The sequence below is a fragment of the Pteropus vampyrus genome, unplaced genomic scaffold, assembly GCF_000151845.1.
Source record: "Pteropus vampyrus isolate Shadow unplaced genomic scaffold, Pvam_2.0 Scaffold167, whole genome shotgun sequence".
NCBI classification, from domain to species: domain Eukaryota; kingdom Metazoa; phylum Chordata; class Mammalia; order Chiroptera; family Pteropodidae; genus Pteropus; species Pteropus vampyrus.
This window is the reverse complement of record NW_011888948.1, coordinates 3698050-3711639: the sequence shown is the minus strand read 5'-3', so window position 1 is coordinate 3711639 and position 13590 is coordinate 3698050. Positions and strand designations below refer to the sequence as shown.

At 38.9% G+C, this 13590-nt stretch overlaps 1 pseudogene; it reads right to left on the bottom strand.

Annotated features, from left to right (window-relative positions):
* Nucleotides 1–9035: 9035 nt before the first annotated feature.
* Nucleotides 9036–9154, bottom strand: LOC111745863 (annotated as a pseudogene).
* Between the last annotated feature and the right edge of the window lie 4436 nt (nt 9155–13590).

The window sequence follows — 13590 nt, the reverse complement described above, 5'->3', positions numbered from 1 at the left end:
GCGTCATCTCCAGCAGCAGCAGCAGCAACCACAAACTTCCAATCTACATTTGAAGAACCGTCCAAAGCACTGAGGAGATGTTTCAAGGCTCTCTTTAGGAAACACATCTGAGAAACTTAAGAGGTTATTTATCAAGTATAACAATGAATTTAAACATTTTCGAGAGGCAACTATCACTACCATCACTTTTCTGAACTATAAAATATATTGTATCACATAAACATGAACTTTTAACCATAAAAATAATTCAAACTAGCTTAAAAGCAGGTAAGAGCAAGGAAGAGTCCATTTGCCTGGAATTTGTTAGCTGGGTGCTCATAAGCTTAAATAGGTTGTTTCTGAGGAGCTGGCCCATAATCCCATTGACCAAGAGGTTTAGAACTATAGTATAGTTCCGTCTGCTACTTTCATGTCAAAGTTCATAGGGGCTATCCTATCACTAAATGATAGTCCTTGTCATCAACTATAACTTTTTATGAAACTTTTATTCACTTCTCTAGTATTCTGTTTAAAGACATTCTCCCTTTTTCCCCAAACATGGAGTCTTGTCAGCCAGGCCTGCTGAGCACCATACAGAACAGCCTGTGCCTCATAATGTAAGAATGTTCTGCCCTATTGCTACAAGCCATTAAACTTTAAAGCACAGAATAGTAGTCATGTTTCTAGCTTTAGAAGACAATAAAGCGCTGACTTCATGGCCATTTGTTTCAGAATTCACTCACATTACAGCTCTGAAAACATTCCACTGTTTTGGCTCCACTGGCTTTCTTGAGGGAAGAGTATTCGCTTTTACAGCAGAACCACTGTGTAAATTCTCAAGGTTAACCAAAGTATACTCTGGCTTTGGCAAAATTCCCAACAGCTGGTGCTATAGTCATCAGATTAAGGGCAGTACTGTATCAGCCATCCTCACCATCCATGCAGCAATGGGCCAATTTGGAAGGAGCCACTGGAGGGCTTTGTACTTGAGATAGTTACAAGATTAGGAACACAGAGTCGTGGCCTTTACTGAATGCTCCAAGTATTTCTACTCATCCAGAGACCCATGGGGCAGCCAACCTTGATGTGCTGGAAAGCGGAGTGAAAAGAAAATAGATTTGTCAAGAAACAGAAGGTCTTGGAGCCCAAAATTAACTTACTCCAAACATCTATCTTTGTTCCCAGTCTGAAATTCATTCACATAATTCAGTCAATGCCAGCTTCCAAAGATTAACAAGTAGCTGCCAGTCTCTTCTTAGTCATTCTTTGTCAGAACATAATTCTGTAAGCCCCTTATTAAATTTGCAAAACCCAAGAGGGAAGTACCCTATCTTTTGTGTCTTTACATTCTAGTTCTTAGCACAACTGGCTGGCATAGATATTTGCGGAGCGAGCTGAATAAAGATAAGCATCATACTCCAGAATCTAGTTTTCTGAAAGACCCCCAAGCTTTTGAGGAATGGTGGAGTGACCTTATAGCTCCAGTCACACCATGCCTAGGAATGAATATTCAGCTCCACGAACACATACACACTTCCCCCACCCCACCCCCAGGCCCCATTGTTTCCCTAAACCAGAAGTCAAGTACTAGGATGCAGGTTTTCTGGCATGCATCTCCCTGGAATTCCCAGCATATGTTGACTCTATGAGTAACAGTCAGGCATTGGCTGCCACTATCTATCATCAGATAATATCCTTTTCCTCCCACTAACTAATGGGATTTTGAACCTGAAATACCCTTAGAAGGATATTTTCATTTCAGTTTATAGCCTGGCTGCAGTCTCAGCCAGCCAGGCAGGCAGGGAAGCAGGCAGGCAGGATACAAAGGTCACCACACATTCCTCCTGGCTCTGGGAGGCAAAACGCAGGCCTCTCATCTTTAGGGCCTTGCCAGCCAACATCCACCCAATCACGACGACATTCATCTCTCTAAAGGCCTCCACTCACTAGCCAACTTCCTTTTAACTCCATTATTCTGAGATATTTGGCTTTCCCTAGTTCCTCTGGGGTGGCCTAAGTGGGTGGCTATTTTCTGCAGGTCACAAAATTGCATTTCATTTTCTATTGCCTGGCATCTCTAATACACTAGCTGTATGATCCAGTTTGCCACTCTCTCTCTCTCCAAGGTGTTTTAAATTTTTTTTTTTCCTGAATGTGCTTTCCAAATACTGGTCTTCAGTTTGGGGTCATAGGTGTACATTTCTTGTCCAAAATGACCCACTAGCTAACACTACTGAAAGACAAGTGTCTCCTCTCTCCCCCATGGACTCCTCACCCTAGCAGTGGGCAAGGTGGGAGGAGAGCTATAGTTGGGTTCTCAGGAGCAGGAACCCAGAGCAGAGGCCCATCTTGCTGGGGTCTAGTGGTGACATAAGCTCAATCCTCTTCATTAACTGGATTGTCAAGAATCCAAGAGTATATCCATTACTTCTTTTCAAAGATTTTACCTTCTTAACGTATTATTGCTTTTGCTATGACTTGAAATTTTTGTTACAATTCACTTGTTAATATCAGAATATTTCTGTGGATTTCCTATGGAAATGTATGAAAATTAATTTTATGTGGTGCATTTATAATAGTAAATGCTGCATTATCAAGTATTTACCAGATAGGAGAGAGCTTCTATTTGATGAGACAATGATGAGAATTGAATCCTCAGCTTAAAATTTTACACATCTGATAACTGGAATAAGTTATCACGGAATAGCTTCTGGCTCCTTCCATCTTACACCTTGATTATCTTCTATTACCTACACATTTCTCATTCCTGGGGCCTTTGAGGCTGTTGACATTGATTATCAGCTCAGTCATGGCACTGATTGAGTCAGTACTGTAGGCATTGGGAGTATTTCTGGAAACCACTCCTAAGAACGAGTGGATAGAAATATTTAACTTTACACAGAAGTGACTGAGAACCTCATCAATATGTCCCACTAATCCGAACTAAACATTTGCCTAACTCCACTTCCCTTAACCTGGTCTCCAAAAATGCCTGCAGCCATCAATTCAAGAAGTGTGATGGAGAGGAAGTCACACTGGAAAGAGGCAGTGGTCTTAACTAACTATAGTAAATTTATCTGAGGTGTACAAATTTTACAAAAACATGTGACTATATGAATGAATGCTTTCATAGGACTGTCACACCACTGTGAAGTAAACGGCTCTGAAGCCGAAGTTTTATTATTTTTATATAAATTCACTCTGGCACCAACCAATCAGAACAGATGCTGGGCATGAACAACCAGCTCCATTATTTGCCACATACAGACTGAATAAGCCTCCTTGAATGCTGATACTGACGTTCATAGATAACTATAAATTATAAATGCCTATAAAGACCAGATTTTCACTCTAAAGTATTAAAAGTTCTGTTTTGCCATTCTGTTGTTGTTGTGTTGTTGTTTTTGTTGTTAAACTGTTCATCCTTGCCTTCTTTTAAACTCTCATTTTCTGGACTCTTAATCGCTTTCGTTTCTTATAATATTGCAGCTTGATCTAGGTACAGCAGACATATAAAAATCTGTTTTATATTAAGGGGCTTTATAAAGACAGGATCACAGAACTCTGGAGGAGGATATTAAGAATAACATGAATTAAAAGGCAAAACATGTAGATTAGGCAAAGAAAGGTATTAAGCAGTAAATCGATGAGCCAACTGACCAAGATATGGAGAGTCATAGGAAGCATTTACCAACACATTGCCCACCCTGAGATGGGGTCAGAAGCCAGACCTAAGTGTATGTTTATTAGCTTCTCCTCTACTAGAATGTAAGAGAGCAAGAACTGCACCCTTCATTTCATGTGCCCCACATGGTACAAGTACAATAAATAAACTTTATCACTGGGTGAATACATGACTAATCAAGCATGGGAAACAGCCCCTTTTTGTTGGTGGCTAGGAATCATTGGAAACCTGGGCAAGTGTGATTCTGGCAAAGGTGAGGCAAAGGAAATCAGATCAGAGAAATTCTGAAAGAGTGTTGTTTATTAAGGAAATTCATTGTGGATACATACTGCAGGATGTAGGGAGTGTAGGGTAAGGGAAATACAGTTGTAAACAGGGGCAAACATCTGGGTTTTATTTTACAAAAGAGGGTGTCCAAAAAGAAGGACTAGGATCCAAAGCAAAGAAGGGACCTGGGGGCCAAGAAGTCAGCTAGTGAGATGTCAAAATGAGGGTGACAAAGGGCTTTCATGAAGCCAGTGACTTAATGGACTTGCATGAGGTAGTGTCCTAGATCATTTCACATGAGCTTCTTGGCCCCTTGTAGGAAAATGCTCACTCATGAGTCACAACACAAGCACAAGTGAATGAGCTTCCTGGTGAAAATGAGTGACTTGTCAAGGGAGACTCTTCAACCTTCCCCTAGAGGCATGAGGTGATGAGAGAGGAAGCAACACGTAGTACTTACAAAAGGTAACAGTGAAATTGGAGTGCTTGAAAAGGTACTGGTGGGTAACAAAAAGTGTTCTGGCTCGGCCAAATTAACACAATACAGCTCCTTTTAGTCTTTTCTCTAATTGGAGATCATTCATTCATTTTCTTCAGTGTTCTCTTAGATTGCCATCCTCCCATCTCCACTGAGGTTTCCTAAACTCAATAAAATTGTTGAATAGCTTATAGCCATGTTGAAAAGCAGTGAGAAAAGAGTACAACTTAATTTGCTCCATTTTGAATCTTTAGTTTACTTGCACCTGATCTTACCCTTCTACTCCAAAGTTCATAGTTGTCCTTCCTTAGATGGATGCATATTTTACCTAAGTGAATTACTCTATGGTTATAAGTTTTTAATTTTATCTTAACTGTGTTATTTTCTCCCAATTGACCAGATCTTTGATAAGTTTTAATAAAACTCTCCAAGGTGCCAACTTTCCCACTTAACACAGTGTCACACCCAAATTGAATGTCCACACCAAACATTTATTCAGGTGCAAAAACCAGGAATAAGGATGCTTATGTTCTTTTAAATGAGCTTTTTCCACTTTTTTACTTATGCTTATTTGATTCTTTGATTTAACACAGAATAAATACAAATCTAGAAAGAATGAGAAAGAGAAGTTCATTCTGAAAGCAAAAGATAGTGCACTTACTATTTCATTGACTGGCAATAAAGCCCAAAACTCCATTATCATGTTGCCTGGCAACCTAGGAAATATTGTTCTAATTTAAAAAAAAACTATCTGGAGTAAATTCATAATGAACAGCTGAAAAGCATTATATCATTCTGCATTCCACCATTAAGGCATTAACAGCGGATACCTTAGGACAATTCACCCCCCAAAAAAACAAAAACAAATGTAGTGACATCACCAAAAAGTAGCCTGGGGACCAGGAAATGCCCTGGAATAGGATCAGAAGTTCTAGGCAAGTCTCATAACCTTTAGGGGAATCAGGTTTTTTCATCTGCAAGAAGAACAAGTGGAATTAATGAACTCTGACGTTTCATGATTCAAAAGAAATAGTAAAAATAGAGAACATAGTAACAGTCATCTTTTCAAACTGCAGCATTCATTATACTTGTGTAGGTCATGAACAATGATACACAGGCCTAAGGGGCGAAAATCATTCATCTTACCTTAAATGAAATCTACACTGGGTATTGGTTGATTTCCTGTAGGCTATTGATGCCCATTATTATAAGAAACTCCCTTAATTTAGAAAAAAGCAGATGCTCAGTATTATGAAAATTGCTCATCTCATTAAGAAAAAATACCTCCTGGAAATTTCTTCAAGACTATTACAGTGAGCAACCCCGGAGTCGAGGAGCCCTAACAAAATTAATGTGACTTGTTTATGGAAATCACAAATGAATAGATTATGAAGGCATCCAAAAAGAGAAGCTGCAGATGAAAACGGAAAACTGCAGCAACAAAGCTTTGAAGAGTATTATAGTATGGCAGTTAAAAGGCAAAGACTTTGGGTTCAGAGCCTAGCTCTACCATTTACTTGTTGGGCTGTTATTTAAACTCTCTGTATCTCAGTTAATCCATCCGTATATAGGTATAAAAATAATACACACTCCTCTTATGGTTATGTAGGAATAAAATGAGTTAATAATGTGCTTAGTGTAGTAGCTGACACATAGTTACCTGCCATTGTTATTTCGGGCATGACCCAACAATTGGTCATGGCAATGCTGAAATCAGATGGGCCTGGATTCAGAGCCCGGCAACCACTGGTTATTAGCAATGACCTATTAGGTAAGCTTCTTAACCTCTCTCAACCTTGGCTTCTTCATCTATAAAATGGGAATAGTCATAATTTACCTCAAAGAGTTTTTATGAGGATTAAATGAGATAACGTTTGTGACAGGGACGGCGCAATGTAGCTACCATGAATCACCACTGTCCAGGATTCGTCAAAAAATTTCTCTGCAATTTCTTTAGCTTCTCATTGTTTTTTCCATGCCATAAAAATAACAATGTGCTCTAAGACATTTCAAAGAGAAAATATAGTCTTTCAACAATTGGTGCTGGGAAAATCTCATATCCACATGCAAAAGAATGAAGTTGGACCCCTTCTTCACATCATATACAGAAATTAACTCAAAATGGTGCAAAGACCCAAATATAAGAGCTAAATCTTGCATTAGGCAATGTCTTCTTAACTATGAAACCAAAAACACGAGCAGCAATAAAAAATAGATAAATTGAACATCATCAAATTAACTTTTACACTTAAACTTATACCATAAAGAAGGTGAACAACACCCATGGAATGGGAGAAAATAATTATATATTTGAGAAGGGACTTTTATCCAGAGTACATATGGAACTTATATAATTCTGTAATAAAAAGACAAACAACTCAATTAATAATCGAACAGAGGATTTGAATAGACATTTCTCCAAAGAAGATATACAAATGGCCAGTGAACACATGGAAAGACTGTCAACATCACTAGCCATCAGAGAAATGCAAATCAAAACCATGATGAGATATCATTTCACATCCACTAGGATGAATATGATAAAAAGAAGGCAGAAATAACAAGTGTTGATGAGGATGTCGAGAAATTAGAACCTGCATTTACATTTCTAGTGGGAATGTAAAATGCCACAGCCACTGTGGAAAATAGTTTGGCGGTTCCTCAAAGGGTTAAACATAGGGTTAACATATGATCCAGCAATTTTACTAGGTATCTACCAAAGAGAAATAAAAACATGCCCACACAAAAAAATTGTACACTAACGGTCATAGCAGCACTATTTGTAATAGTCAAAAAGTAGAAATTAATGTCCATCAACAGATTAATAAATAAATAGAATGTGTTATAGCCATAAAATGGAATAGTATTTCACAATAAAAAAGAATGAAGTACTGATAAATGCCACAACATGGAAGAAACTTAAAAACAGCCAGTCACAAAAGGACATGTTTTAAATATGAATTCCATATATATTCTGGACTTTTCTTAAGTCCAGAATAGCAATAGATCCATTAGTGACAAAAAGTAGATTAGTGGTTTCCTAGAGGTGGGAGTGTGGAGGAGAGTGGTTAGGGAGAAATGGAGAGTGAGGGTTTCCTTTATGAATAATAAAATGTTCTAAAATTGATTGTGGTGATGGCTACACAGCTGAATATACTAAAAACCATTTAATTGTACACTTTAAATTGGTAAATTGTATGGTGTGTGAATTGTATCTCAATAAAACCATTATAAAAATAACAACGGAAATTTCTGAAGCCTCCTCATCTTGGAGGACCAATTCTATGGAACTTCAAATGGGTCCTAGACTCATCTTCCAGCAAAAGCAGTCGGAGCTGTCAGTAGAACTGCCTGTATAACCCCAGAAATAGAGAGAGCCTGGAAAAGACTCCAGAACCAATTGCTGAAAACATGTGAATTTCCTTTACCCCTTCCCTTTTCAGTTGCACAACCAAAAGTTCTTTGGAGATACAGATGAACAGAGTACCAGCCCTCTTCCCCGCAATAAAACAGAACTGGGTCACACTGCTAATGAATTCATTTTCCTTGCTCAAGCTCGAGCACATGAATCCTGTCTACCTGTAAGAACCCTCGGGAGTGGGTCCTCAAGACTGTGTTTTTGAGGATGGTATCCCAAGAAGTTGAAACTGAGGAAACTAGAGAAGGAGCCTGCTGATCTACAGAGAGCAAGTTGTGAGCATTCTGGTGTGGTATTTGAAGCTTTACCTCAAAAAGAAGTCCTAAGGCTTTGAATGTTTTGTATAAAAACATTGTTTTATTGTTTTCACACAGTGTGATTGCAAATTCCTTCTAAGAACCTAGTAGTTAAAACTTTTGGTGTATGAGATTGTGAGGAAAGAGCTCCAAAGTTATATTGGAATAGAAAAATAGAGACTCAGACAGAAGTAGAAATTTTTTTCAATTCTTCTTTCCATCCTTTTTATATCTTTTATTTAGTCTTATTTCTTCTCCTTTCATCCTTTGCCCCTCTTTCCCTTTTCATACCTCCTATTACCTTGTTCTCTCTGGTTTGGTCATCAGATTTTTCAGTAAGCAGCTAGTGAGCATGTCAGAACTTCACTTCACACTGTCTTTGTATGCTGGAACCTACCATGGCACCTCAAGAGAAAAAGGAACTCAAAAATAACTCTTGTTTGAATTAAAAGTATCTTTACATTTTAGATACTTAAATGGGCACTTGGTGTTATCTGAACCTCTACCCTTCTCCTCCCAAAGCATAAAGACTAGTGTTATAATAATAATCTTTGTACTTAAAATAATAGAATAATTGTGGATGCCAAAATACAAACTTATAAGACTATATAAAACAGGATACAGCAAACACATCCACCTGACAGTTAATTAAAAAGTACTTTTAAAAATTTCATGAAAAAAGGGGTAAAATAGCACATTTTTGTAAAATCTATTAGAATATTTACTACAAATATTATTTACCAGCCTAAAATTTATTTTCTAAGATTCTCAACCAGGGATATGTTTTATTGCTTTTTAACAAAATAACTAAAGTAATCTATAGAGAACCTAATGTTATATCTTTAGAATCCAAGAGGTGATTCACTGTATACTATGAAAGTCAGGATTGTTCAGAGGAAGGTATTTTTTTTACACCTACAGCACATGGTCCTCCCAGGTGGTCTCCCATCCAAGTACTAACCAGGCCCGACCCTGCTTAGCTTCTGAGATCAGAAGGGATCCGGCATGTTCAGGGTAGCATGGCCATAGACTTGGGAAGATATTTGTGGTCAAAGAAGCTTGAAAAGTGTTAGGCCAAATAAAGTTAAATGCTTGTAAAAGAAAAGAAAAAGAGGAGGAGGAGGAGGAGGAGGAATTATTAAATGCTACTGTGCAGTGATTATTAGTCATACAAGTTAAGCCCGATTTCTGTGGGTTGATGCCATTTCCTTTGTTTCTGAAACAGGAGAGATGTATCTTAGACCCTAGACCTGGTTGAATTGGTTCTTTTCTGGGCCATTTTTCTTTATATGAATATTCCCTTTCCTTCTCAGGATTCTCCTGTGAAAATACATCAAGGCATTTCATTCTTCTAGGTCAGAGTCTGTGGCAGACCATATTTTTCAAACATAGCCACACAATTATATGCCATCCTTACAATGTGATGTTGACACTTTCCCATTAAGAGGTAGGGTTTATGTTCCATCCACTTGAACCTGAGTGGACCTTTGTAACTCTTCCACCAATAGGATATGGCTATGTGACTTCTAAAGCTAGGTCATAAAAGAAACTACAGCTTCCATCTAGCTCTCTTTCTCTTGGGACAGATGCATTGGTATCCATGAGCTGCAATATAAAAAGTCTGGTCCTTCAAAGATGCTATGATAGAGAGACCACATAGAGAGAGAGCTGCCTGAGGAGCCCCAACTGTTCCAGTCTTCAACTGTCTGAGTCCTCCCAGCCTAGGTACCAGAATGTTAATGAATGAGCCTTCAGATGATTCCAGGCTTCAAGCTAACCCATTTTGTTCCCCAAGAGTGGAACAGAAATAAGCTATCCTTGCCCAGACTAAAGATTTGTGAGCAAAATAAATATGTTGTTGTTGTTGCTGTTTTTGTTGTTGCTATTGTTGTTTTTAAACCAGCAAGCTTTCTTCCTGGCACAGAATGTGTTCCTATGGTGCCTGCCCATCCATTACCATTAAGCAGAAGCTGCTCTTTTGTGCAGGGCAAGAACAGAGAGAAGGTTAAGCTAGTTCCTCAGAAATGCTTCCCAGGATAGCAGGAGACTAGACATCGTCTCCCTAGCCGTCTCCAGCCAGAGCTACCATCTGCCTATGAAATGGAAATGTCCAAATAGCACTCATGGTCTTTTCCACTTCTTTGAAAGGCAAAACCATGTACGATGGATACATTTTAGGAATATGGCATTGAATTAAAAAAATAGAGAGAAAGAGTACATACAGTATAATTATTTTTATAAAGCTCAAAACCAACAAGACAAAATAATAGTTTACAGATACAAACAGATATGGTAAAATTATGAGAAAAGGCAAGAAGGTAGTCAACACAAAATTAAGGGTCAGGCAAGGGATGAGATCAGGCACACAAGTATGATTGTATGTGACTAACTGGAAAGTGATAGGTTCAAGGATGCTTATTTGACTATTATGCTTCATAAATTACACGTATATTATCCTTATTCCTTTGTATATGTAAAACACTACGTAACAAAAAACATAATTTAAAAAAATGAATGTTAGGGTAATAAATGTTTCCAACTTAAAGAAAAAAAAAAGAAAAAAAAACACTTGGCATCATCCAATGAGTTGTCCAGTCCTGCCCTCAATACATATTCTGTCATAGGCTTATTTACTTACTTTCTTGCCCCGCTCACATGAATTCTGTCTAGTCCAATCCTGGTTCCCTTTCCCCAGGATCCTCACTGTGACCTCCTAACTCCCTGTCCATTTATTCCTTCCATCATACCCACTGCTGTACAGTTAGCCTTCTTGAAGCAAAATTCTAATCCTATTTTTCATAGCTCAACACCTTTCAATGACTCCTCATGGCCCTTGCATTAAACCTAGAGCCTAATTTTCTTGGCCTGGCATTCAAGGTCCCTATAATCCAGTTGCTTAATGCTCACTGGGCTCCAGCCAAACTGTATCATTTCCCATTTATGCCTCAGATCTTCCACCTGGGTGCCTTTGTCCCTTGCCTCTCTCCTACTTCTCTACCTTTCTATTCTAGAAAACCTAGTTCCAACATCTCCACTGTCATAAGGCCTTTCCTGACCCATCCCTGGGAAAGACATACACAAAAGTGTTCCCCCCTCTCAATTATACTAGGACTCTAAGTGTTGTCAGGTGGGACATTCATCACCTTCTGCCATGCAGTACCAATATGTTGGACCTGTTCACTTGCCCTATGAGACCACAAGTTCCTTAGGGAAGGGATCATACCTGATTCATTTTTTGTTCTCACAATTCCTTACACATATCAAACATTCAATATTTTTAAGAATGAATGTATCACAAAATGAATGAATTCCACATCAAAGTCTATCCTAAGCAAAACTATAAAGTGAAGAAAGCTTATCTTTGGTGTCTCCAGACTACCTACTCAGTTGCCCTCCTTTGCTAGTAGCTTATGCCCTCCTTACCCAACTCCCTGGAAAACTCACACCTGCTTGCCCAAAGAGAACCTGCTTTTGCGGGAGAAAAAACTAATAAATTCATTCACACTACTGTATAAACTACTGAGAAGGTTTCTGTTGTTACTGCTCTTTTACTGAGAAGTACATATTTTTGTTAGCAGAACACAAAGTCAAAAATATATCTGTACTAGGATGAATAGTGTCCCCCCAAAATTCATGTCCCCCTAGAACCTCAAATTGTGACCTAATTTAAAAATAGGGTCTTTGCAGATATAACTGTTAAGATGGAGTAATACTGGATTGGAGTAGATCCTAAATCCAATAATAGTGTTCTTATTAGAAGTCTATGAGCAATACAGAGACAGAGGGAAGATGGCCACATGAAGAAGCAGAAACTGTAGTGATGTAATTACAAGCCAAGGAAGACCAAGGATTGCCAAAAACAACCAGAAGCTAGGAGAAGGCAAGGGAAGGATTCTTCTCTAGAGACTGTAGATGAATTGTGGCTCTTCCAACACCTTGATTTCAGACTTCTGGCCTCCAGAACTGTGAGATAATACATTTCTGTTGTTTTAAGCCTCATAGGTTGTGTAGGTACTTTGTTACAGCAGCCCAGGAAACTGATATATCTGAAATGCTGGATTATGAGGGGCTACTGAACCCGTGGGAGTGGTATACTGGGGGAAATTTTTCAGTGTCCCAGGAGAGACCTACACCACTTGTTCTACCTGTCCCAACCACCAGTCTTGGCAGGTAAGGGGAAGGAGCAAGACTGAGACATGGATGAACTCTCGATCATCACTACCAACACCTTGCAAAAATGTGAGGGTCAATGAACACCCACCTCTTTTTGTAATGAGTTTATTCATCTGCCTGTTGGGTTAGCTGAGACCAAATTAAGGAGCAGGGCTATAAGTACACGAACTAATGCAGTGGCTATTACACTTTTGGTGTCATTGATCCCTTTGAAAACATGATATGATCTAGGGACTCTCTCTCAAGAAATATATGCACATATCCCCTAAAATTTGCATAGTTTCAGAAGTTTCACAGGTCCCCTGAAACCTCTTCATGAAGTAAGAACATTTGATCTTCTAATACAACAATGACGTGGCTGAATTTAAACTTACAGAAGATGTGTGACTCCAGCAATGGTGAATAGTTTTGTTTCAGCATGCGAGCATTAAGTACAGGGCGGAAGGATCCTCCAAATCATTGGCATTAGATAGATCTTCAGTCCAATCTCAACACTCCTTTCCACTAAGAAATTTACTTAAACTCTCTCAGCATCATTATCTTGTCTGAAAAATGAAGGACAGCTTACCAACCTCCCAGAGCTATTCTGAAAATAAAATGAAGTAATGTCAGTTAAAGACTCTCAAAGTTTCCTGAACTTTCCTCCATAGGGCTTTGCTCCCTTGTAATCATTTAAATAAGCAGCTATTCAGTGGCTGTTGCCCCCAGTGGATTATAAGCTTTGGGAGAGCTTTATTCGCAACTGTATTCTCAGGGCTCTATAACCGTTGAGAAAATAACTATTTTTCTCAGTACAGAGCCTGGTTCATGGCATAGGCTTAATAAATGATAGCTCTTATTAACATCCAGCTCAAACTGACAAAAACAGGAAAGCATTGCTAGTCAACACAAGGCTCTCTGCTAAGAACTTGGACCTCTGAAACATACTGAGAAAATAAGTGACTCCATGGGAGAGGAGTGTTGTGTTCTCTGTTGCTATCCACAAGCAAAGAAATAGAACATTCAGACTCAACTTCTTTACCACTCCCACAGACCACCAGGACACGAGCTTTTTCCCTCAGTTCTGGTCCATGCCACAGCTCTTGAAACTCAACCTGATCTGTGAGTCTAAATGAACAAGACACCAACTGTTGAGTGGGAGGCAGTATCATTTATAGCGAGAAGCTTAGCCCTTTCCCAACAAGGTGTTACTTTTGATTTCCTTCAAGTCTGATCAAGGTGGGTGAAGTGACAGCTGTTGGAAGGCTGGGTGAGGTGTGGGTTGGCTGAGTCAGTGCTGGCCAGGTTCCCCTTG